This window comes from Cygnus atratus, chromosome 4 (genome assembly GCF_013377495.2).
Source record: "Cygnus atratus isolate AKBS03 ecotype Queensland, Australia chromosome 4, CAtr_DNAZoo_HiC_assembly, whole genome shotgun sequence".
NCBI classification, from domain to species: Eukaryota; Metazoa; Chordata; class Aves; order Anseriformes; family Anatidae; genus Cygnus; species Cygnus atratus.
In genome coordinates this window covers 65,307,056-65,333,999 of record NC_066365.1, presented here as the reverse complement: position 1 = coordinate 65,333,999, position 26,944 = coordinate 65,307,056, and the positions used below count along the sequence as shown (strand labels likewise).

The 26,944-nt window shown below is 40.8% G+C and overlaps 1 protein-coding gene across 2 annotated transcripts in view; it reads left to right on the top strand.

The window, feature by feature from the left end:
• PPP2R2C (protein phosphatase 2 regulatory subunit Bgamma) overlaps positions 1 to 26,944 on the top strand; it is a 188,638-nt gene that overhangs the window by 25,820 nt on the left and 135,874 nt on the right. The gene's annotated exons all lie outside the window — the stretch shown is intronic.

Here is a 26,944-nt window from a genome sequence, read left to right as displayed (position 1 = left end):
AAAATCTTTAATGTTGATGATGAAAAGTCTTAGTTTGGAAAAAATGAGCTAAATGTAATCATAGAGACATAATAATAATAAAAAGGGAGTCCCTCTTGAGTAGCTCACATAGAACTATGTGAATATGCTGACATGGAGATGATAGAAATGGGTCAAAATGTCGTGGTTTAACACCAATGTGCAACTAAGCATCTCACAGCTCTTCTCTCATTCCCCTACCTTCACAGAACAAACAGAGAAAAATATGATGGAAAAAAAGCTCATGGGTTGAGATAAGGTCAGGGAGATCACTCACCAATTCCTGTCATTGGTAAAGCAAATTAGGCGTAGGGAAGATTAATGTAATTTATTGCTAATTAGTAACAAACTGGAGTGGTGAGAACTAAAAGCAAACTAAAGATACCTTGCCCCCCATAGACCTTCTTCCACCTCCTCCCCCCGAGTGGCACAGTGGAATGGGGGCTGCGGTCAGTCCCTGATGCTCCATCTCTGCTGCTCCTTCACGGTCCCTCTCTGCCCCTGCTCCACGTGGGGTCCCTCCCACGGGACGCCGTCCTTCCCGAACTGAGCCTGTGTGGGCTTCCCACAGGCAGCAGCTCTTCAAGAACTGCTCCCACACGGGTCTGTACCATGGGGTCCCCAGGAGCAAACTGCTCCAGCACGGGTCCCCCGTGGTTGGCAGCTCTCCCCAGACCCCTGCTCCTGCGTGGGACCCTCTCCACGGGTGTAGCTCCAGCCTGGGGCCTGCTCCTGCGGGGGCTCTCCATGGGCTGCAGCCTCCTCCAGGCCACATCCTCCTGCTCCACCGGGGGCTCCTCCACGGGCTGCAGCGTGGAGATCTGCCCCGTGTGGGACCCATGGGCTGCAGGGAGCCCACAGGCTGCAGGAGGACTTCTGCTGTGTGCCTGGAGCACCGCCTGCCCTCCTGCTGCACTGACCTTGGGGTCTGCAGGGCTGGTTCTCTCACATTCCCTCACTCCTCTCTCTCCCAGCTGCTGTTGCACAGCATTTTTTTTTTTCCACTTTCTTCAATCTGCTCTTCCTTAGGCCCAACCAGCGTTGCTCACTGGCTTGGCTCTGGCCAGCAGTGGGTCCCTTTGGAGCTGGCTGGAGCTGGCTCTGCTCTGACATGGGGCAGCTGCTGGGCTCTGCTCAGGGAGCCCACCCCTGCAGCCCCCCGCTATCAAACCCTTGTCACGTAAACTCAATACAAAACCATAGATAATCTATAACAGTTTTAATGGCTAAACAAAAAAAATGTTATTTTGTAACTGGTAAGTGGATGATGGATGGTGTGTCTCTTCAGGTAAGTGACTGATGAAAAATCAGCGTGTTAGCAAGAAAGAATGTGAGAGGTAGAGCTACCCAGAGTAGTACAAAGGCACTGGAAGCTGAACGGATGCGTTAGCCTGCTGCCCTGCCCAATCTAATTTACTTTGCTAAAAATTGCACAGTATGTTCAGAAGGTCAGGCCAAGTCACCCTGGGGCTTGCTTATGAATCTTGGAATCACAGAAACCCATCAGTCTGAATCTTTCTTCCATTGATCTTCATAGAATCGAAAGAATAACCGCGCTAAGTAGAAACACCACTAAATGGATATGAAATAGCCACGATTCCCAGTGTCTCGCAGCTTTTTTGGGAAACCTGGAAGTGGATGCCTTCTACATGTGTATACAGATAACAGACGTTGGAAATGTCAAGTCTAGTTAGTTTCTGGAATCCATTTGTTCAAGATTTTCTGATTTTTTTATATATATATTTTTAAAGCTGTTATTTAGACTTTATCTGAGAGTTTAGTTTTGAATCTCTGGGGGGAAAAAAAGAAATTAGCATTGCTGTGAATGTCTCGGTGAATGAGCTGCAATGGCTGGCTGCGAATACTGACTTTTAGAGCTCAGAGAAATGCTGACTGGTATTGCGTATGAGAAAGCTTGCTATGTGCAAGAGCTTACAAACACAAAAGTAAGATGAGCAGGGCAGTACTGCATAGAGAGCATCAATTAAAATGGAATCAGGAGTTGTTCATACATCTTTCTTGCTTGAAAAGAGGTCATGCAAGGTGTATTTTCTGGGGGCATAATAGACCACTCTGTCTTTCAGCAGTAAAGTTTTTTGCCAATTACCCTATCTTTAACCTTCCTTTTATTATGGAAAATTAATTAGAAGGTTCTGGAGAGGGAATGGGGAATAACTGGGGTCTTTATTTTTTATGGCCTATTTAGCTTTGAAAGCGTGAATTAAAGTATTTTCCTAATATTTATAACGAAATCTGTCCTCTCATTCTCCTGTCTGAGTGATTACAAAACAAAAGCCCAGACTGCGAGGCTTCAGCCTGTTTAATAGAACAAACAGCAGCTATGTATTTACTGTGCCAGCTGAAACAGAAGCATTGCCATTGCCATTTAACCAAGGCAACATGAGATGTACTGAGTCACAAAAAAAGTCTTTTTAAAACAAAAATGTTGGTATTCACCATGTTTGGAAGCTGGGAGCAATGTAAAACAGTGAGAGTTAATAAGATAGGATCTGGTTTCACCTATAGTGTTGAGTGGAGATTTAATCAGAAAAATTAAGTAGTCTACCATAATTTAGATTAAGCTTGCAAGGAATACAGCTCCGACTTAAATATTCTGGCTATTTTAGGTAACTGAAATTGCTTACGAACTTGTGCCCTTACTTAAATATAATCATACCTGTTTGAAGAGGTTTACAAAACCATGACCAACACTGTTCCAGCCTTATAAAACTGCACAGGTAGGAGAATTCTGTGTTTCTGTTTTCATCTGACATGGCGCCTCCCTCACAGCTTGAGCCCTTGCTATGAGGTGGTGCATCACAGATTGATAACCACAGAGCAGATGGAGAACAGAGTGCCTGGACAGCTATTTTATGAGAAGATCAGGAATTATGACTTTATAATCTTCCTTCTTTTCTTTTGGAAAAAAGCCATGTTTACTGCTTTTACAGTAGGCATTAGCATAGCAAATTATGCTATCAGCCATAATGAGTAGTGCTGGTGCGAGAGGAGGTGAATAGTGAGATTGCCAAAGACAAGCCTGAACCTGAAGAGCTGAGAATCCTGATTGGAGATTAATGTTGATTATGCGGTCTGGGCACTGAAACATCAATGCCTAATGGTGAGTCAAGGCTGAAGAGGACCAAAACGATTTCTTACTGTGTAGTTTTTACCAGCCCCTGCAGACAAACTGAGACAGCAGGCATGCGTATTTGGCATGTTCTTGCTCTTTGCAGAGGACACAGACAGGGAGCATTAGCGGAAATAGAGAGTTTTCCACATTTTAAAATATGAGCCTACCCCCCCCCCTTTTTTTTTTCCTTTTTAAGTACATGTACTTAACCTTTTAATTTGACTCCAGGAAGCTGAAGTGATTCGTTTCATTCCAGCTGTGACATCTGTGTACTGGTGGAACCAAGATGCAGCATTTGCTTTTGGTCAAATGCATATTAATCTTTGTTTTTCTGTATGAGCTTTTATGATAATTTTTATGGTTTGTAATTCAGATCCTTTATGTCTCCATCTCTTTATTTTTACTAATGAGTCTGCCCTCCTTCCTCTTGCAACTCCTCACAGCTCTTCCTGTTCATGAGGTCGTGTAATGATTTAAAAAATTACACAGTGGATAGATAGTTGTGTGTCTCCACAGTACCTGGTACAGAAAAAGGAAAGTTTTCAGGAAAGTATTAATGAGCTCTGCATTTGTTAAATGGTTGAAATTAAAACATTTCCAAATGTATCTGTATGTGTAAAACAACTGCAGTACAATGCTGTAAGTTTTGTAGTTGTCATAAAAAAAGTACTTAAGGCAAAGGTAGTAGTCTCTCGTCTCACATAAGCTGCAAAGCAAGACAGCTCTGGGGACTTCCTGTATAGCTATTGATTTTGTTCCACTTCTGTACTAGCAGAGGGGATTTTCATCTTGTTAAAGAACCATAGCATTTATCCTTCTGGCTTGTTCACTGCCGTTTTGACCAAGATCTTCCTATATTGAATAGGTTTTTGCAGATCATCGCAGCTATCAGTTGCCTTTCTACTCCCTCAGCCTATGGGCTACAGTGGGGAAAATAATTCTGGAAAATGCCTTGCTCCAACATACCCTGAAAATCAGAAGACATGAGAATGGCAACCCAAAGCCTTTGTGGAGAATCCTTTTGTAAATTGCAACAGATTTCTGCAAAGAGCTCTGTGAAGCTACCGAGCCAGCTCCAAAGTGGCTCTGAAGGCATGCTTGTCATCCCATTTGCTTTATGAGCTCTAATGGTCATGATTCTCAACAGTGGGTCTCACATTGTCTGATAGTAATTCAAGAATTTCATTGTAGGGATTAATGACAAGGTTTAACGAGCATGTTGTTTGATAATCAGCTTGAGTCACCATCTGATGGTGCAACAAGAAAATTACAAGCGTAAAAGTGAACACTGGAACACTGCACTGCAATACAAATTGTTGTCATGTGAAGAAATATGGAATAACACGGATGGGAGAAATGAACAGAAATATCTGAACTGGGAAAAGTGAGCTGGGTGAATGCATCTCCACTGTGATCCCCTTAAATCTTTTCAATTAGAGCCAATTTGGTCCACTTAATTCATTTGGTACTTTGGTATAGATAACAGTGCTCTTATGATTCTTTACTCTTAAACTGTTGTCAGTGAATGGGCATGCTTGGACCTTGCTTCCGTGAAAGGAAGGAAAGTATAGGAAGGGGTGTGATCTTGCCTTGAACTCCTGGCTCATGCTGAGCAAGGGATTCAGCTGGAGCTGTAAAGGACAGAACTAGTAAATAAAAAGGACCAGGATTTCTGCTTTGGTTCTACAGCCAAGGGACATAGAAAGAAGAGTACACAAACCCTTTTACCCTCCCAAGGAAAGCTGGATGGCACATCCAGACTGCCCACTGGGAACCGTCCCTGGCACAGGCACCCGCGGAACCATTTCTGGACATTTTGTAGGAGCACACTAGCTGTCCAAGACAAAAACCATGGCAGGAGCAGTGCTAACAGCTTCGCAGCAGCGAAGTGGCGTGGCAGCACCCAGCCCCACACTCTCGCTCTGTGGTTAGCGCTACTTGAGCACAGTGAGCAGGATAGAGCAAACCCATGGACCGTGGCAAGTTCGCTTCCCTTCTCCTTGGCAGTGCTTCAGCACTGTCCCTGGCATCTTCGCGTGCCCCAGCCTGACCTACTGCTGCGCCTGTGCCTTTTGCAGCACCCTCTGGCGTGGTGCAGCACAACTTCCACAGCTTTTCAAGTGCTTTGACCTGAAAAGGCTAAACACTGTGTCACAAGGGCACCTCATGTAGCCCCGAGGAGACAAGTGCTTCGCAGCGCGAGCATGAACCCAGCCGATCAGAAAGGTCACGGCCACGCGGACACAAACGGCTCTCGCTAGAGCAGGGAACAAGGCTGGCCGTGTCTGCTCCACAGATGTGAGGTCCATGTATGGGTGGTCACATCTTGTTTCTGTGTGAGGCAAGCTGCTCTTGTTAGGATTGGTAAAGTGCCAAATGTTGCCATTTCTTACCCAAAGTTGCGGTATGGTAATATTCAGACTTAAAGGCGCTAACTGATCTTGCATTTAAAAAGCCCTATATTAAACCCTGAGATGCTCTAACTGAAAAGTATTTCTGTTCCAAAAATGGACACACCCCCAGTTTTCTATTTTCTGATTAAAATGTATACAATTATGAGTTGGGCCAAAGTTGCTCATGTGTAAGTGCCCCTATACACTATTCAAAATGTCCTGACAGAGGACTTGGTGGACTTTCCTGCCACAAGGCAGGACATTAATAGCTGTCACATGCTTAAAAACAATTACATCCATTCATGGAAGAAAGATCCAGGAGAGACAGAATGAAATCCAAAAGCTGTACTCTGAGGTCGTTCCTGACCTACATGTGGCTGGAGTCCAGGAGAGGGCTCTCTGCTCTGCCCCTGCTTTTCACAGGGCGTGTTGAGGTTCTGGTTCCTGATGGATGCTTAGCTACAGGGGTCTTTGACCACATACAGCTGATTTATTTATTTAATTATTTGTTTGTTCTTATTCACAGATCCCAATAATACCTGCTGTTGCAAGTGTTGGACTTTTGATCTTCATGCTCAGCCATATTCAGTCTCATTTTGGTGAAGGGAATAAGAGCTGTTTAAAAAAGAAACTGCTGCACATGAAGAGTAAATTCCTCATGTGCTTCTTGTTGACATTGTACTTCACAGAGCTAGAAACTTTGTCATACCACAGCAGTATTATGTAAGAGAATGGTGATGCATGAATGTTACTGCAGAGCATACAGATGTTGTATCCCTTAGGGCTGATTTTCTGAAAGATACAAATAGAAGGTGGCTGGGGAATGAGAACATAGCATACTGGACAAGAAGCATATTAAAGAGCTGGCACAGTTTAGTTATATACAAGTAGTGGTGTAGTCCTGTTCTTTTTGTGTGTTTTATTTTTATTTTTAAATGAAACTAGAGATTTTTTGTGTTTGTTTGTTTTAATTTATAACTTGGTAAATTGGCCATTATAACAGAAGTGAGAAAGCAATGAAGGAAGTGGGAGAGGGGAAGGGGCCAGCAGAAGCTGCCTCAGGAATCCCATAAGCTGTTTCCATCAAGAACAGAAAGGGCATCTCGGTGTCACCATCCACATGCTACCTGTCCACACGCTGCCACTAACGGGGACATTCATTAGGGCTTTTAGTTGCAACAGATATTCAGTTTCACTTTTTTTTTTGGTCTTTTTCTTTTACCATCAGCTATGATTACAAGAAAATTGAGAATCATGTCTAAACTTTGCTCTTTAACTTGTGCTACATCATATATACAATGAAAAACACTTCAGTTCTTCATGCCTTACTAAGCATATTGTAATTCTAGAAGAAAATGGCATTTGACTTACATTTGTGGGCTTAAACATGAACAGCTTTGGTTTATAGACTTAAATTGATACTGGCAGCTCCTTACCTTTCTGTTACCGAAGTTTTATGAATAAGTTATTAATTTTTTGCTTAAAATGATCAGATCACAGGTAAGGTCCATTAGAGGCTTTCTGGTACGTTGCCTTATGCTTTAGTAGTACTGTGGCAGCATGTGTTACTGAATTTGTATTTCTGAACATGTTTGCTAAACACCTTTTCCCTTCATTACATAGTGGTTATTTGCTCAATGCACAGTTGTTTTTGCAGTCACTGAGCTGATCATATCTCTAAGTGACACTTGTGCTTTTTTTTTCCAGTTTGTGTGACCTGATTGTCTCTCTTGAGTATTGCTATGGTAATAACTTCTATTTTCTTTATCTGCTCTGTGTATTAATTTTAGTCTGTGCTGATTTTAGTTATAACAAAAAGAACTAGAACAGAAGCACTGGCCTATTTGTGTTGTGTTAGATAATACACATCTTCAGTATAAAGTCAGGTGCATCCTAAAAATGGGTCATGTCCTGAACTCCTGACTAAAGTTTACTTGAAGTTCAGCATATTTTTAAAAATGAGAGACAAAAGCCTTGCTAATATGATATGAAACTGATAAATCCACCTACAGCCACGTTTTCTGTTCACAAGTTGTTGAAATCTATTTTTAGTCATGACAGTTGAGAGCTGTTCCTTCCCAATTTGTCCTCAAAACTTCTGCATTTTCCAATCATTTTACAAGCCACTGTTTAATTTAGAAGCTATAAAAGCCAAGTTCCAAATGTGTGCATGCAGTGAAGATCTCAGATTTTTCTACAGTATGAAATAATGCCCATTTACCTCCCACGTGCACTTTTATATGCCCAGTTTTAATATGAAGATGAAGTTTCATATGGTGTTAAATATTGATGGTGGTGTTCAAATGATTTCTCCTAAACCTTCTGAAAGTGCAGCTGATTTGGAGTAAGAGGCGTTCCTTGGATTAATAAAAGCCAAGCCTGACCCCTAGGCTGTAAGTTGTCAGGTGCACTTTGAAACCTGGAGACAGCCACTTTCTAAAACTGCGGTGTTTGCATTAAGAATGGAAAATAACTTTTGAGTTGTTCTGTTGAGCTGTTTAATATTTCATAGATGTGCTGGCGTGTCATGAAAAAGCCATGTCATGTTTTGCTTTGGCTTTTTTATTTTTTTTTCATTCTTTAAGTTCCCAATGGGAACTGTAAATCCAGGTACATATGTGTCATTGAGATGGTTAGAAAATCTAAATTTATTGTGTGTTTTATGGATTTGCAATGAACGCTGGAATACCTAAGTACTCTTATTACGCAAGAGTAATGCTTCTATGGCTCATTTTGTCTGAATCTTTTTTAGAAAATATCAGATGTAGTCAGCTGTTTCTTGTTCAGCTTTTCAAAAATCATTAAAATTAAAGCTATTTTTTCTTTATAATATTTTCTTAAATTTTATAATATTTTTTATATTTATATAAATTTTATAATATTTTTTCTTTAAAATATTTTCTTAATATTTTATATTATTATATACTTACATTAATGTAATTACGTATTTTCTTCAAAATATGTTTCTCTGATCCCTAATATGTGGAACAAGATTTGAAAGTCAGAAAGGCTATGTTAGAGAGAATCTGTTGGTGTAGTGAAGATTAGCTGCTTCCTTAGATGCCCTAATGTCTTAATGCCAAGTCTGCAAAAATACTCATGAGACCTCGTGTTGTGTGTTTATGTCATCTTTTCTTAGCTCCATTTTTTGGACTTGTAACTAGTTTCTGTGGAAATACAGTAGAACTTGCTAGAATTTATTTTCTATCTTTCATCCGACGTTATGATTTGGTTCTTAAAATATCTTTGTAAAGTTTTTCTTTTATATATATATATTTAGTTTATGTGCTGGATATTCTCCTTTAACCTGTAGTGCAGTTGAATTGAGCATAATTTGTGTTCCAGAGTTGGTTGTGGTTTTTGATGGGTTTGGGAGGAGTAAATTTATAAATTTTACATCTTATCTAAGAACCTATGATGTTTTTCAAAAAGCAGTGATACCATTGAAGTAAGAAACTATGTCACTCTTCTGCAGTTTTTCCATTGTTGTTTCTCTTCAAGGGGCTGGGGATGTGCCCAGAAAAACACTTGAATTTTAGAAATGCGGGCTTAGTGCCAAGTGTGCCAAAGCAGATGCTCATTCGTACAAGAACAAAGCAAGCAGGGCCCCAGCCTTGCATAATCTGATCAGTGCAAAAGTTCCTACAAAGTCAGCCTGCTTTACGAGGGACTCCTTTGTGAAGTCTGTGACGGTCCAAGGGAAATAAGGACTGGGATCAGTGTGGAGCCTTCATTTGTTTGTTTGTATAGCGCTGCTTTTTAGTGACAGAAAACCAGTTAAAGCCTGGTTACAGAGGGCTGCAAAAATCTGATGTACAAAGTAGAACAAAGCACATATCAACGTTGTATAATTAGGATTGCTCTGTTGTGGTATGGTTTTAAAATAAGTTTGTATTTAGAATACTTTATTGTTAGTGAAAATGAAAATTGAGTAACGTGATTCACCTTCTCTTGACAAACCAAATAACTAGCTCTGCTTCCCATACCCTATGGTGTTCAGAGTGGGAGCAGTATTCATTATAATTAATTGTGTGCCAATTCACAACACATGACTGCATACATTTTTCTGACACTTTTTCCAATTTCTAGATTGGAAATAGTCCTCTTGAAATATTACTTTAAAATTTGAACCTGGAACTCTTAAACAGTTTGAGTGGAGGAAATTTAGTATCTCTGTGAAAAGCCTGCAGCACTTCAAAGACACCAACTGGGCAGCCCCATGATCAATGACAGCACTTTGGGTGAAGAAATGAGCATTCAGCTTATCCTGGGGACTCGTGGCTTTCATGAAGTTGCCTTTGAACTGTTTCTTCAACGTGCCTCACACCAGTGAAGGGCTTCCTGCTGCTTTTCCGTAGCTGCTGTGATATGGTTGGATTGCGTGCCCTGAAGGAAAACGTGATTTGCAAATATTTTGGTTTGGACAGCATTTCCCCTTTTTGTTCAGGAGACGGGCAGTTGGAAGCCATTTCCTTTCTGGCTCCTACTTCATCAAAAAAAAATAAAAAATCCTACTTTCACAAGAAGAAAATTGGTCGGCTCAGCCTGGATGCTTACTTTGGCAGGTGTCACTAAGAAGCTGCTGGATGTGGAAAGAGCAGAAGGAAGACAAGATCTTAGGAGAAATTAGCTGATGAGAACAAGCTACCTAGCAGATGAGAATAAGCTAAATATTTAAGAGAATGAGTAGAAATATAAGAACTTCTTTGATTAAGTAGTAATCAAAAATAACACCTACATGTTGTGCAACATAGAAGTGTGTCAAAGGATACTGGATTTTTGTGTACCAGTCAGTGCCTTCAGAATCCTCTGGATGAAGATAACAGGCTGAGTGTGCAGCTTTTGATCCCCAGGCACAGCTTTCATTCATGTAAAAAAAAATAAAATAAAATAAAATAGAGAGAGAGAGAGAGAGAAAGAAAAAACCCACCCTGGAGATAATTGCAAATGCGATTTGCCATTCAAAGGCAGAGATCAATTGCATTCATTTTCTATACGATAAGATAGGGTAGCAGTAGCAGTTGGCTGCTAATTATGAATAAAGACATAGCATTTTTTAACCTTGCAATCTTCAATTTTGAGTGCTTATTTTAGGGATTAAGCTGGAAAAGGTTTGGAAGCAAGCCAGTGTTGGTGGTGTTACTGTTGTAGTCTTCATCACAGCGTCTGGTCCAAAGGATGGATCTGAGTCTTCTTGCACTTCTGAAGCAAATCCAAGCGGTTTCTTGGGTTTAGCTGATCTACCTATTCTCTTGTATTCATTTTCCAATTGTACAGGCAATTCTTGATGTGACTACCTTCTACCCCATTTGACCATACCATCAGAAGAAGAGATGTCAGAGTTCTCTTTGCTTTAGTTTGGGGAGCGTTATTTTTGTTTTGTTTTTAACCATTAGCAGCATATGGTTTACTTGTCTTCTAAATTGTCTTTGTGAGAAGACATTACCCGCCGATCCTGCAAAGCTGAGAATAATAAGCTGAAGTGTGAGGCCTGTGAAAAATACAATTCAGTGTGAAATTTTAATAAAAATCTTACAATGTTTATAAAGATATGCAGTGATCCATAATATCTAGGTATTGGTCGAGAGTAAAAAATAAAGAAGCAAAGCCAGAGCAAATTTCAGTAGCCCAGACTTTAAAATTCTGCCTGAGAAATATTAATATTTTAAAGTAAAAATATGTAATAGTGTTCTAAATAATGCTTATCGAGATCTTTTTATTTAAATATAATTTTTAATTACCAGCTACATGTGCCATTTAATACTGTAAAATTGATCTTTCTCATTTTGGTACAGAGTAATTAATGATTCATCTGTTCTTATTGCTAGCCAATTTATATTTTATGTTGCCAGCTGGTTTATGGTATGTCAAAGACACGGAGAAATGTATCATGGGTGTAATACATTAAAAATACAGTTTTTATCTATTGCTACATAGATATAAACTAATCAGGAAAGCAGAATTATGACCTTGCATTACTGAAGTCCTTATGTAAACTGCATGTTTTTAAAGTGATGACAAACAGAGAGCAAGTAAGCAAGAAAAGACAAAAGCCCACAGTCGTTGTGTTTCCCCAAACAAGTGGAGCTCTCTGAAACTGGAAGTGGAGCAGTAAGATACTTGCCAACGAGATTTTTACCAGCCCTCTTAACTGGATCGTCAATGTCATATGCTGGAGGCACTTATATTACTGGGTGTTCTCTTTAATTTTATCATTTTTACTATGTCAGCTTTTATTATCATTAACAACTAGGCTCACAGACTCAATTGTGTCCCAGCAGGATTTCAGATTATTCTTCAAATTACAGCAATTTGTCATGATGTCAATGTTTTTTAACCTCTAACCCTAGGTTACCTGCAGAGTCTGCAGAGTCCAGGTTTTGCATGCTGCAGATTCAATTTATATTGAATATAAACAATTACAGGGCTTCACAAACAAACAAAAGACAGGCAAAGTCAAAACTAAGGGTCGAAGTCCAGCTTGTTGTGAATCCATCTCTAATTGGATTATTTATTTTTTTCCAAACAGGTTCTATGCAGTAAATACAACAGTAACAGCTCTTTACCATAGAAAGAAGTGGGAGCGAGTGAGACTCTCGTGAATGGCACACACTCTGCTGTGGTGGCAGCAACCTAATTTAGCAGAATCTCTGTTAGAACAACTATATCTCATGATATGTGACTTCAAAGGTTTTCAGGAGTTTTCATGTTAGTGTGTGTGTGTGTGAGGGAGAGAGAAAAACAAGCCAACTGATCTTGAAGTGGAAGGAATGTGCTAATTCAGGAGCAACAGAAATGGCAGGTAAGAAAAGGTGGGGAGGAGGGGAGAGCCCCCAAAGCCAGGGAAGAGAAGGGAGGAGAGTGACTGTGCATCCTCTGGTAGCTTGTGTGACACCCCCAGCTGTCCTCAAAGCCAGGGAGTGGCCAGCTGGTCCCAAAGCCCTGAACAAGCCCTGCCACCTATGCTGGCCAGAGCTTTCTTACAGGATGCAGCTGATGCTTACTTGTATGGACAAGCTTTAGGACAGCCCAGTTGTAGAGCAGAGGTTGGGACAAATTTACCATCTTCACAAATTATATGTGGTGGTGAAGTGACTCTGAGGGAATCTGATTGTTAAATGAAATGTAGAATTGCGTTTCTTTTGTTCCCTTTTCATCCTTTTGTTACTATTTCATATACTGCCATCATATGTTTACCTGCTCTTTTCTTCTTGAACTTTGCCTGTAAGAAGGTGGTCTGAGAGTTATCAGACAAATTCCAGCTATTGCAGTGAGTAACTGGGGGCTGGGTCATGCACCTTCTCCCACAGCTGCAAAGTGTTGGCTTTGAGGACTGGTGATGCTGGAGGGTAAGGCAAGTTTCTAAGAGCGGAAGAAATCATGGATCATCCCATGACTCGAAAATACTGATTTTTTTATTTATTTTTTTTCCACGTGTGCTCTCTGTTTTATTTCAAGGACAAACACTGCTTCTCAGAACTCTTTTTTTATTTGGTATTATAAATTCTTCCCTTCATTTGGTTATGGTTACACTGAATGTCATCACCATTTCATGAATTCAGACCGCAGTATTTGAGTGATGTCATCGTAAAGCCTTAAAGACCTCATGGACTTACAGTATTTTAAGCAGGAGCAATGGCTGGTATGGTCAGATCTCAAAAATAAGACTTTCAAGTGTAAATATAAAATCTTAATGAGGTATCCATGAAATGTAAGGTAGATACTAGTTCTGATTGCATTTTTCTCAGCAATTGCCTAGAAGTCTGGCTATGCTGCAGAAAAGCTGCCATGCTGTTAAAGAACACTGTTGAAGACTTTCATAGCATCAGGTACCAAACTTCCCATTAACAGTTTTTTGCCTGTATTGCTTCTTTTTGATATATTTACAGTCGTAATAGCAGTTATTGCCAAGGGCTGGGTTGATTCTGCCTCTTTAATCAGTTGATGTGCTCTCAGCCTGTGCTTTCTGGTTGTACTCACTTTGTCGTTCCTGGTGTTGGAAGCTGTGAATGGACAAAATCACAGCTTTGATTGCTTACAGCTGGTATGGGTTTCTTTACTTGCCTCTTTCTCTTTCTGATTACTGCCACCTCAAAGGTGAGTTGCCATTTTATAAAACTTTCCATACTCTGAAGCACAATTGATATTTTAATCCTGATTAAACATGCCTTCCCAGTTGATTCTGGATTATTTCCTTTTTGGAAAATTAGTATAATGTGGCAAAATACAGAAATATTACATTACTACTTGTGTGTTTCACTCTGATTTGCGTGCCACCAAAATGCTGAATTTCAAAATGGTGAAATGAAAAGGGATTTTTGCTCAGAATACATGGTTGTAGACAATCTTGTTTCATGCAAAAAGGCTCTTTCTGTCCCCTCCCCCCCCCCCCCCCAAAAAAAAAAGGTAGACTTTCAAAAATGCGACATTTAGGAGGCTTGGTATAGAAAATCACTTGCATTAAAGTGAAATGTTAGTAAATCCCTGTTATGGTGTTTGGTGGTCAGGGTCATGCTGCCAAAGGGTGAAGGAGTTGAGCTCAGAGAGCACCCAGTGCCTGCCCGTGGTAGGTCTGGGACTCTCAGAGTATTGGGCCTTTAGCAAGTGAGTGATCTTGGTGTTGTGTTACGAGGAAAAGACAACACAGAGGAAACGTTGAAATCTCAGCATTTAAAACTGTCTGTCTGAGCACAATGTGGGGGCTGAGTGGGGTTCCTGCACCTGAGGGAGTGCAGCTGGGCAAGGCGCTGGTGGGATGCTCTCAGATCCCCGAGCTGCGGGGCTGCAGCCATTGTTTCGTCCCGTTTGGGGTCTTTCGTCCCACAAACTCTAAGGTGAAACCCCACTTCAGTTCAGCTAATGGAAAGGAGCAAGATGGCAGTTCTGAAGTGTTGTTTCAGAAGTAGTAAGCAGGGATTGAACCTCCGTGTTTCAGCCTCTCCATCACCATGCACAGGTAGCTGGTGAACGGCGTGCCTGTAGAAAGGGGTCCTCTTGGCTACAGCGTTCCTAAAAATCTTCAATTAAACTTTCAGGTTAAATGGCTTTTGTGATTTCTATTTTACTTACCAATATGTATAGATAGATAGTTTACTGTGCTTCTTCTGAAATAATACTGTATTAAATTACTTTGTATTAATTGTATTAAATTATTCATGTGTTTTCTGTTGAATGTGAAATGCTTATTTTCATTGGTCACATTGGCACGAATCAAAGATAAATCTTCCTGGTTTATTATAGATAAGTTGAATAATTAAGAAGCCACTCTTAATTACTGCCTAAAGGAGTCAAAGAAGTTAAACTACTGTGTTACCAAGAAAATTTTTAGATTAAGCTTCTTTAAATAGAACTGTGCAACATACATACTACCAGAGCTGCGTGTCACATTTTATTATAAAGGCTCTTCTATAATCTAATTTCATCTGGTTAAAGTTTTTTACAAGTGCTTAACTGGTGTGAGGATGAGATTTATAGTTGGATCCTGAATAGGGCTTAAGTCTGTGCTTAAATACAAATGTTATAAATACAAATACATGGCATCAAGTTCGTTGCCTGCCTACTTGTTGAAATGGCTGAATTTACTGGATTGCTCCCATTGAGATCTGAAAAATTGCTAAACACTTAGCATTTCTGGTGGGCAGAAGCCTAGAATAGCAAGGCCCGAGCTGCTAGCTGGTGAGACCCTACCAAAGCACCATGCAGTTTCTGAAACTAAGCGGTGAGTTTTCCTGGAAGCTCAGCCCAGGCTTAGAGCATTTCTTGCATGCATACATTTAGCCCAACTGAAAATGCAACAGTATTTTCTTTTTGTTTTGTATTTTAACATCAGGTTAGTATAGGTTAGCTTCTGTGGAGTGGCTGTGCAACGGTGTTACCTTGCAAGAACAGAGATTGGTTATATGAGGAGGTAGATATGGTTTTTAACAGCTTGTACCGGTTGGCAGTATTTATGGACAACCAGCAGCACAGCTAAGACTTGGTGGTCTGCAGCAGTGGGATAATCAGAGCAAGAAAGGGCAGCAGGCAGGCACAGAGGTAGGTCACGATGCGATTAGATCACTGGTCACTGTGCCCTTGGGCATGGTGTCCCTGTCTCGCAGATGGTCTTCCTTGACCCTCCCTGGGGAGCTGTTCCTTGAAACATGGAGACATCATTCTCTTTCCTTTGATTTATAATTGTCATAACCACACCATTATTGCATTACTTTGCCCATGTTCTGTTCTTTTCATTGTGCTGGCTCAGCAATCCATTAGTTGAAATTAGTTCATTCTGTTACAGTCTAAGGGTATTTTAAGATCTAGAAGTTATGCTTGCATGGTGACTGGGTTAGTCCCTATCTGGCTGTAAGTAACCTTAACTACAGTTTTTTGGAGTTCAGCAAAAATTGTATGGTTAAGGAGCCACCACTCCCCTCCTTTTGTTGGAGTGGCTGGTGACATAGGGGTATGGTTGGACCATATGACCTTGAAGGTCTTTTCCAGCCTTAATGATTCTGTGACATGGTAGGGCTTGTGACATGGCAGACCTTCCAAAGGCCTTTAGACTGGCGCTGGGTGAGGGCTCTTGTTCTTTCCTTCTCTTATAAAGCAGGGTAGAGCCCAAAATTTCCCTTGCCCAAGGTGAGCATCTCAATCACTAAAACACAGATTTTTGTTCTTTTTAGTTGGGATTATTTCCAGTTCCGCAAATACAATTTGTTGTTGTTGCCACTTGATGCAACTTCAGCAGGAGGTGAAGTTTCAGAATACGCCTAGAATAAAATTCTCTCAAATGAAATGAAATGATATTGGATTTCCCATACGAGTTGTCACCATGCTATTGTATGATAAGGTGAGACTGTCTCCCAGTTTTTCAGGGAATATTTGGTGGCACCAAGATGTTACATCAACAAGCTTGTGTCCTTTGTGACCTTATCTGAGACCTTGAAGCTCTGGAAGGGAACAACTTTGTGTTCAGTGTTTTCAGCTGGCTGATTCCAGTGACCCCCCTCCTCAGCTGGCAGTTTCTGTGCTGGGTAGGCGAAGCACTTCGCCTGGCATTTTCAGATCCTCCTGGGGCCAGGCATCTCTTCTGTTTTCATTGCAACACTTAATTTGCAGGTGCTCGGTCCTTTTATTAGGTTGAAAAATCAATTAATAGCTTTCCAGCTATACCCACCCTTGTAAGTATTGTTCAAAATAAGCAACGGGTAGTTTCCTTTATTTAATTTGCACTCACTGTGTGCAATACAAATAATTCCTTTGGATAGTTGTGCTTACATTCCTCCCAACTTACTCCTATAAGGAGCTGTCTGCAGCCATCCTTTCTTGTAATTATCCATTTCCAATGCCAAATCACCTCTGTGATTTGTTCTTTTTCTGAATTTGATTCCTGCTGTTGGTATAAGGGTGGCCAGAAGTGGAACATGACATATAGGGGCATTTGTTGCTTACGGGAATGTACTTTAGGGTTTCATTATTGAAATGCCCTCAAAATTTGGGCTTAAGCATGCCTCATGAACTTCTATTTCCATTCCGTGCTAGCTTTATTTCTACGTTTCTGTCTACAAATATTTTATTATTATTATTGCATTGAATGCTTATGTATTTGTTTTTTTGATATCTGATAGCTGTATTTTGTTTGTTTTTGTTGTGCATTTAATAGCTTAAATTTATTTTTAGCTGTTGTTTTATTATTTCAGAGACTGCAGCTCTTGCAGCAGGTGCTTCAGATGCTACTGTAACTTAAATATTTGGATGATCTGGAGGAGAGTCTAAGAACAAAATCATTGCTTATATTGATGCAATTTGTTGTTTTTTAAATTTGAGAGATTGCATCTCTCTTCAGGCTGTGTCTACAGTAAATTTTGTCTGAAAAAAATTGATATCAGAAAAAATATAGTGCTGTATTGCTTTGTAGAACAGCCTTTTTGTTCTGCAGCAGTTCCTTCTTACAGGCCCAGCATAGCTGGGTTGTGCATGCACCCCAAAATGGCCAGATTCTCAGTTGTTGTAGAGCAGAGAAATAGGTAACTACTCTTTGTGGTGTGAGGAAATTCTGGAGGAGAAGCTCTTTGTGCTTTAGATCTCTGAATTAATTAAAGCCATTGGTGAAAAGGAGGAGGCAGGGGGAATGTCGTGTCACACGTCATGTCATTTCTCTCCAGCCCTGTGAAGAGCATAGTCTTTTGGGCTAAGTTCCCTTCAAAGTTGTCATCTTAGTGTGATTGTGTGTAGAATGCAAAGACAGTAATAAATGATCCTCTGTGCTGATTTTGTTTTGTTTTGTTACACTTGTCATGTGCTGGAGGTGTTCCCAAATTATTATTTCCAGAAATATTTCCAGTTTTGAATTAGCAAAATGTTAAGAAGAGTGGCTGTGGTTTGCTTTTTAATGTGAAAGCCAACACAATGTGTTGATTTGATTTGATTCTTAATTATTTGCTCAAGTCTCAAAAATAGTTTTGATATTTTTACAAATTCTCAGGCAACTTCTGGTATTTTATGACGGGTCATAATATTTAAAAGAATTTCCTCTGTTTCCTCTCCTGGTCTTGTGTAAAAAGTTTGTCTCGTTATGTCTGTTTTAATGCGTCTTCTCTTAATTTTTGCTGTTGAAATTGTTCAAGCTCCATCTGTCCAGGATTTCTGTATCTTACCAGCTTAATCACAGCATGGCTGAGGTTGGAATGGACCGCTGAAGATCATCTAGTCCAACCCCCCCCGCTGAGCAGGCTCACCTAGAGCACATTGCGCAGGATGGCATCCAGGCGGGATTTGAGTATCTCCAGAGAAGGAGGACCCCACAGCCTCTCTGGGCAACCTGTCCCAGTGCTCTGTCACTCTAACAGCAAAGTGCCTCCTCATATTGAGCCCGAACCTCCTGTGCTTCAGTTTGTGCCCTTTGCCTCTCATCCTGTCACTGGACACAAGCAAAAAGAGACCGGCTCCATCCACTCAACACCCTCCCCTCAGATACTTATACACATTGATGAGGTCTCCCCTCAGTCTTCTCTTTTCCAAGCTAAACAGGCCCAGTTCTCTCAGCCTGTCCTCGTACAACAGGTGCTCCAGTCCTCTTATTATCTTCATAGCCCTCCACTGAACTCTGAATCCCTTCAGTGCTGCTTTTGGAAGCTCTTTTAGAAACTGCTTTCCTTTCCCAGTGTTTTGGGAATCCATTGCCAGTCAGGAAGCATGAATGTGACCAGCAGTGCGGGTTTGCATCCTGCTCTCACCACACTTCCTCCCTCTCCTCCCACTTTCTTTCTTGCACAAACATGCACGCAGTGTCTTAGTTCTGTCAGTACTGGTTCTTCTGCTGTAAACTCCTTTCTCACGCCACTTTCTGTTCTGTGTTTTTCAGGGCCATCTCTTCAGCCCCTGAGTGGCAATTTCATATTTATTCACACCATGTGCATATTTGCATGTTCTCTGTTAGCCTCTTTTCAAGCTTCCCTGTCTCAGATAGCTTCACGCCCTAGTCCAGAGCCTGACAGTCATGAAGATATTCAGTATGTAGATCTTAGAGTATGAAGTTGGTTTTGTAATTGCTGCCCTGGCTGGTTGTGGACTGGAAGGTCTCCCCCGGGAGCCCTTTGGGCTGCGTGCTGGGTGAAGCGCTGCGGAGGCACGTGCACTTCAGCTCCTGAGGCTCCACCGCCGTGACAGCGCCCATCAGCAACCTCCAACGCTGTGCCGTGCTGCCTGTCATCTGTCCTTGTGATCATGAGCAGTTGCTGAAACTTCTTTCCTTCATGATTTCCAGCCCTTTCCAGCAGGACCTGTCCTTAGGACCTATTCCTGCTTTGCAGGTTAATCAGTTGTAAGTGGTGTAGGCAGATTTCCTGCTTTTTGTGTGGATAAAAGCATGGAATAATAATGTTAATTTGAATAAAATGCATATATCGTGAATATGTAGGATAGCAGTATGCAGAGGCATACATCTCAGCAATTTTTCTCCCCTTCACAACAGTAGAATGTGGCAGTGAATTGCTGTTGTAGGGTAATTTGGAGAGAGGATGCTGTCACAGGCATCACTTTAGACAGGAAGTGTCCAGTACACACCAGGCAGTGCAGCAAGGTGCACGCTGCCTCGTGCACTAGGTATGAGGCAGCACGCAAGTGATGCTCTAAGTACATAAGTTAATGAACGCTGGTATAAAGTATTTATAAAACTAAACTCCATTTTCAAAACGTATAATATGCTTCTCTTTTGGAAGATATATATATATGTGTATGTGTGTATGTATGTATTATATATTTGTGTTTTTCCATTTGAGAAACTGTTGGGAGCGCAGTAACCGCTGTTGAAAGTCTTGGTCACTGATTCCCAGTCCAGTGCTCTTTCCCTTGGACCAGTCTTCCCATTCCTGCTGCAGTCACTTATTAGGCTTCATCTCCAAATTAGTAAGTTTTGGGAGAATTTCCAGCTTCTCTGTTTGGCATCTCACCAGTTCTTTCTGCTTTTCCTTCCCTTGTAATTTTGCATCTTTGCTTTCCATCTCTCTGGTGAAACCTAGACCCTTCTGGAGTCTGTTATGGTGTTCTGAAATCTGCCAGATAAAAACTTGACCCTAGAGCACGCACAGCTCACTCCATTAGTGTTGACGGTAATTTCTCTGTGCCCTTGTTAACCTGTTCCTGGCATTCCTCAGCTGAGAAACTGCAAGATTTGGCTTAGATGTGATTTTAAACCACAGAAGACTGGTGCAAAGATGTGGTTGTTGTCTCTAATATAGTACTTTGGTGCTGTCCAAGGCTGTGAGCTCACCAGATTTGGGCCTCTGGGCACTTTTCCCCCTTGCCAGATACTATGATTTTTGCCTGGTAGCTCCTGCTCTTCCACTGCTTGCTTTCTCTGAGCAGTCCTAAGCCCATAGACAAGAAACTGTTTAGTTTTCCAATTTCTTCCTTTCTCTGAAGGAAATCCCTGCACGTAGTGCCCAGTGCAGGTTTGCCAGACTGGATTAATGTGACATCGCGGAGCTTGGAGAGGGCTGCGGTGTGTGCGGCTGCTGGGACAGGATGGGACAACCTGCCCCTTCCCCACCGACCTGAGACATAGGCCCTAGAGGAGAGCTGGCGTCACAGGGGAGCGCATCCTGGGGGCACAGGGATGTCACAGTGAAGGGCACCCGTCCTGGCTCAGCCTCAAGGGGACTCCTTGCAGGAACCACCACGTCCAAATAGCCTGGCTGCATTCTCTCAGCTGTGGAAAAGATCATTACATTAGGCATGTGCTGGTTAGCTCTGCCATCACCACCACCCCCTGCAAATGCTGGCTGCTGCGTGGAAAGCCGTGTGTGTGTGTGGTGGAGTCGGTTCTTCCTGTCTGCAAACCTTCAAATGGTGCTGTCTCTGCCGCGGATCCTCACGCCACCTTCACAGGAACAGGCAGGGTGAAGGATGTTCAGGGAAGTCTGGCTCTGTTGTTTAAATTGCTTGGTGGTAATTTTTAATTGCTTGCTTTCTAAAATTGCCAGGTGCTGGGAGGCATCAGTTTTGTTCTGTGTCTAGAGTATATTGGCTAAAAATAAATGATTTCTTCTGGGGTGGTGTTATTTTTAGGTTTAACATGGCAAAAGGTAGCGTGTTAAAGGAGCTGCCTCTTTGTGAATTATAGGGTAGTTTCCAGTTGTGATAGTAGCTATTAGGTTTTCCAAAATTGTTGGGCTACTTCATCATTTTCAATATTAAATATTCAATTCAACATACAGTAACCAAAGAATGTATACTGAAATGTAAACGAAAGGCTATAAATTTGAAGATTCTGAGCAGTTACTACAGAGCTGCTAGCATAAGACAATGATTTACTTTTTACTTGAGGGTTATGATTGATACAATTTTTCTTTTATTACTTTTTATATGTTAACTTTTGGCAGTAACTATTTGTTTGTGTTTAAGCTGTCAAAGAATTAAGAATGAAATCGTATAATAGTTCTGTATCTTATATTTGTCTTTGTTAGACAAGAAATATAAAGAGGGCTATTCAGAAATATGTGGGCATACAGATTTTTATTTTTAATGCAAACTCTTATCATGATCATTTATGGTACACTCATTGCTATATATAACAAAGCGATTAGATTATTTCCTTTGCCGAATGGGCATCGTGTAACGAGATGTACTTCAATGTCTTCAAAATGAGGGAAGGTGGAAAGATGTTTGTACCATTGCTACTTTAATCAGCTTGGGGTAACTTCCCTCCAAGGCGTACAGCTCATGCAGAAGTCTGTGCTGTCAGGGCTAGAGGGTTTCTAAGATCTAACTTGCTCAAAGCGAGCCTGGGTATTCCCACCGCTACTTGCAGTGTAGGTCTTGTCTCACGTAGGGGAGTATGATCCAGAGTGAACGTCCGTTCTGGCTGAAAGTACTAAAGGAGGATTAGACAGCAGAGAAAAACACTATTTTAAAGGTAGCATTCTCAAACAGTGAGAAGTAAAACAACTCAAACCCAGAGGGAGTGTATTTGCAATCCTGCAAAATGCTTTTCCCTGGCTGAGAGCTCCGAGTCCCTCCTCTGCCGTGCTGAACAAGGCTGGAGGAAGACCAGGTGAGGAGCTTTCTATCACAGGATAATTCCTTGTTTTCTCCTTCAGATGAGTGGCAGACAATGAGCTCCAATATTTCTGAACAGGAGTATGACTGTACTATATAATCTTATTTTCCTGGGCATTAAAAATAAATAAATAAATAAAAAGCCAAGCTAATATGCCAATGGCCTAATTGGAGAGGTCAGTAGCTGAGCTTTTTATATCTCAGTACATAAACTAGATATGCATACACGGAAGAGAACATCTGGCTCATAAATATCCTCTGTTGGTGAACAAATTCAATTGCAATGAAATATAAACTTAAAGGGTTGGCTAAGCATTTTATTGCATTTTTCTGTAGTTGACTGTATATGCTATCCTATTCCATTTCAAGACGAGAAGAGAAAGTTGGTACTGATTCATACAATTTGCAGATGTTAGGATATGTTTAGAAGCAAATTCTGTCAAAGCACTAAAAAGACTCAGGTGACTACACAAACTTTAAGAAAATAGTCTGCTTTTGTTACAATCTGTAACTTTGAAGGATTTTTAACCTCACAGTTCTTTGAATCTCTTATTCTTCAAAAACCATTAGTTTGAAGTTCAGTGCCAATTCAAAATTCAGTTCCATTTGATTTAAAGTCATTGGGTTTTAGGAAATGAACTACAGAATGATCTGTATGTGAAAAGTTTTGTTAGACAAAGAAAGTATTGAAGTATTCAACCCCCATATTTTTTCTTTCTGTTGCTGTTCAAGTTTAATTGTTCTAATTCAGACTGTGATGCGTTGGGAGGTAGTAAAATGGAAAAGAAGTACTGACTGCTCTGCTCTATTTCAGATACTGAGAGTATAAATTATTAAAGATTTTGCTCTGATACCAGTTTCTAACAAAGTTAAATGGAAGCTCTTTGTGTGAATGTGCTTAAGAGAAGAACAAAAATGTTCTGCGGGAGCAAAACAGGAAGCCCATACATTCACCAGGTATTTATAGACAGGATCACATAGGACCAGGTGTCTTCAAATACCTAATTCTTCCCACTCTCATGCTGCAGAGCTTCCTTATGGAGCTACAATGAACAAACACGGTCAACGGTTGTTCAGCCCAGGTTTGTTCTCTTCTGCTTCAATTCCTTCGTCATCCAGCTAAATTACATTGTTATCCAATCTTACTTCTCAATCCTATTTACATTTTTGCTATTTTTGATTTCTTTCTTAAGGTACTGGCTGCCTCCTGCTTCAATTTGTGGATCCTTCCTTTCTTGTTTCTCCATCTTCACCTTTCTCCACTCCTTTTCCCCAAAACTCTTGACAAAGTGAGGTCGACGGGTTTCTTCCTCATTTCTCTCTCAGTCCACAGGTTTTTCTCCTCTTGGCACAGACCCAGTTTTTGTTTGCTATCCTCCTTTTAACTGTTCTGTTTTCTTACTAGCACCTTCAGTCTGTATTGGTATCTGTCTTGAGCCTGCTCTCGTCTTTTACTTTTCTCCTTATCTCTTGATCTTTACTGACTCTTTCTCAGAACATCTTGCACTCTTTAGTATGCTTCTTAATACACTTAGTCTTTTCCATCTTTGGGGAGGGAATAAAATAGAAAAATCTCTTGACCTGACCTGCCAGCCTGTCTTCCTCCTTTTACCTCGAAGCTCGCTCTATTCTTGTTATGCAGTTGTTTTCCAGCCTCTTGAAGCCAGGTTTTGTTTATTGCTGCTCTCCACAAAGCCTTTAATGACCTTCTTTTAAAGAAAGCTCAAAACCAGGCCTCCATCCTCATTACTGACTCAGTGTTTACTTGTGTGTCTCTTGACTGATCTGTACTTAGCTCTTCCATTTTGTAGTTTGCCTGTAAATTCTTTAGGATAAGGTGCTCTTTTATTTCTGTTTGTACAGTATTCAGCTCAATTAGTGGGCTGTTATATGAGGAGGACTGAACTACTATGAAATAACAAATAACAAATATATTTTTGATCAAAGGTTCTTTTCCCCTCATCCTCTTGTATATTTTGACCAGATCAGATTATGTACGTTGTTACAGGGATTGATTATAAGTAGCATTTTTAAATGGCATGGCAGGTTATCCACAAATGTAGTCTCACAGATTTGCATTGCACTGCAAATTTAGAGCAGAATTCTGCTAATCTTTCTCATGTGAACTGACCTACTTAAGTCGGTGGACAACTAATATTTGCCACACAGTAAGGATTTGGCTCATAATCTTGGGGAAAGCATTTGCATGCACACGGGGAATGTTGTCTGTTGGTTTTGTTAAAGGCTTTCTCCTCATTCCATTCCTCCTCATGAGATTTTTAATGTAAAAGTGGGAGTAACAAGGTAAACTTGACATGATGCCCAAGGAGGTGGTCTATAAACATCTCTAATTCAAATGGTGAGAGAAGAAAATTATCTCTGTATGAGAGTTTTTATATCAACTTCACAAAAAGAAGTCCACTTGGCTCCTGGAAAAAATGAAAGCACTGCACTTAACAGTTAAGGGCAGGGGGGCAGGCTTAAAATGGTAGACGATAAAAATCATAAATTTCAACAGATTGAGGACACACAAGGGACAGTGATTGCTGAGCTTCTGTTGAGAGGCTCTCAGGAGCTGTAGAAATTGCAAAAGCTTTGGTCACAGAAATTTAGATGCATTTACAAAAATGATTTGCTTCCCCCCCCCTCCCTAAACCACCAATGTGTTTTTTTGGGACTTTGTATACCTCATTCAAGTAATTTATTACTGATTTATTTTCACTAATAATTTTTCTATTATAATTCTTTCTCATGGAGAGAAAAGAACATGTTCATTTTCTCTGTTTGTAGATAGAAATTATGCGATGCATTTTTAGTCAGCTGTGTTGGTTAACTTTTGGGATCAAATGCCCTGCAAGGTGACATTTCTTCCAGTTACAGCTGTCAGAGCAATCAGAGGAAGCTCCTAAAAGAACATTTCAGTGCCATCTCCCGTCTCCACAGAGGAATCCACACTCTGATACCGTCTAACTTGGTGTCAGAGTGGGAGTCTTAAGCATCCATTATACAAAATGGAGAAAGAGAGATTCTCTGACTTCAGTGCCCTGAATTGTCTCCCCCAAAGCTTCACCGAGCACATAGCAAGCTTAGGTTACTAACAGAAGCATCTAGGTTATTTTTCTACAACCAGAGAGTTTGAATATCTTCTGCACGGATGCTGAAGGGAAGTGTCTTCTTGATTCAAACTGGTTTAATCATGGTGTTGTGTATTTGGGTGTAAACTTGCTCCTTGTACTCTTTGCCACTGTCTTCAGGGAGTTGGGATTTCATGTGCACTGTGCATTGCTCACAAAACCTTTTGTCTTTGCAAGAAAAAATCCAAAGCAATAAAATAACGCGTGAGGGAGGGACAAAATAAACCAGCTCTATCAGATAGATTAGGGTCATTTTATACAAAACAAATACCACTATTTTCAAGGCTTCCTCTCTTATTTCTGTCGAGTTCTAGGAATATTTTCCCATTTATTATATTTACAGGCTCTCACAGTTACTTTCTGAACTGTAGGTAGCATTGTCAGCCACTATTTATGCTGTACTTGCTTCCAATAACCAGGTACAAAATTCAGAATATTAGACTCCAGAATAGTTCACCCAAAGCTGCTGGAAGGACTGGATCCTTGTTTTAGGACACTTCCCTGTACCTGAGGCTTCAGCTACGTACCAGGCCATGCATGTCCATAAAGAAAATGTTCGTGATCATAAGGTAGCAGACCCTGGCTCGTTTGGCATTGCTGCTGACATGCTTTCCCTCTGACCTGAAAAAGAGAATTGGTTTTGTGCACAACCTTGAAAACTTGATGGTACCGGTGTGTAAGCAGACAGGACATCCTGAGGTTGAAAGGATTTTGTGTGTGGACAGGAATGGACAGGACAGGATAGGGCAAGCTCTGGAGAGCTCCAGGTTCCACCACAGCACTGGCTGGTACTGCCAGTGCAGACATAGGGGTTCTGGTGTCGGCACCTTGAGGTGCTGCGTATAAATAAATGTGGTCTACACAGGTGCAGGGACCAAATATCTTTTACTTTCCCACCTTTTCAGAGGTGAAGATTTGATAATCTTTACTTTCGAAGTTGAGGATGTTTCTGTTTTATTTTCCATCATCAATGAGAAAGGAAAGAAGGTCATTGTATTGCTAGTTTTCTTTCTCCCCCAACATTTCTTCATTCTGAAATTAGATGTTGATCCCTGGACAGTTATTACAGCTGGTACTTTACATAGTTCTCTACTTTTTTCCAGTCTCATACCATTTTTGTAGTAATAGCAAGGCACTTGAGTTTACTTTCAAGAACCATATGTGCTAGCTTCCTTAAAAAGAAACAAGACCAATCCCCCAAATCTGCAGCATCCATGCAAGATTACACAAAAAAGCTGTAGTAATGCTGACAACTGAGCTGTATGTTTTGTGTTCAAGTCCAGGGCCTAAACCGCAGGACCATCCTTCTCTCCTTTGAATTGGCTTTGCGACTATGTACTCCCTTTTCTTACTGTAATAGTGCCTTTGGTACGCAGCCATTTGTCTTCTATTCAAATTTCTATCCTTCAGTGGCGCTTATACCTTCTCAGATGACGTGCCTCTGCAGCCAACAGTTCCGACTTCCCTGAACAGGAACTAAAAGTCCAAGGAACCTGCTTGTCTGTACAGTTCAAATAATTTTGTTTTAATATATCCGATAGCAACTGCACTTAATTTAAACGCAAGCACTGAAAAACAAGCTTTATTTTGTAATACAGGCGCATAGTCTTTCTCTTCTATTTCTTTTCGTATTCCTGAGTTTACAGATTTCAGCATGGCTTTTCCCAGAAGATTGGCTAATACAAGGAATGAAAAGAGCATCTCTAAGAAAATGGCAAAACCTGCAG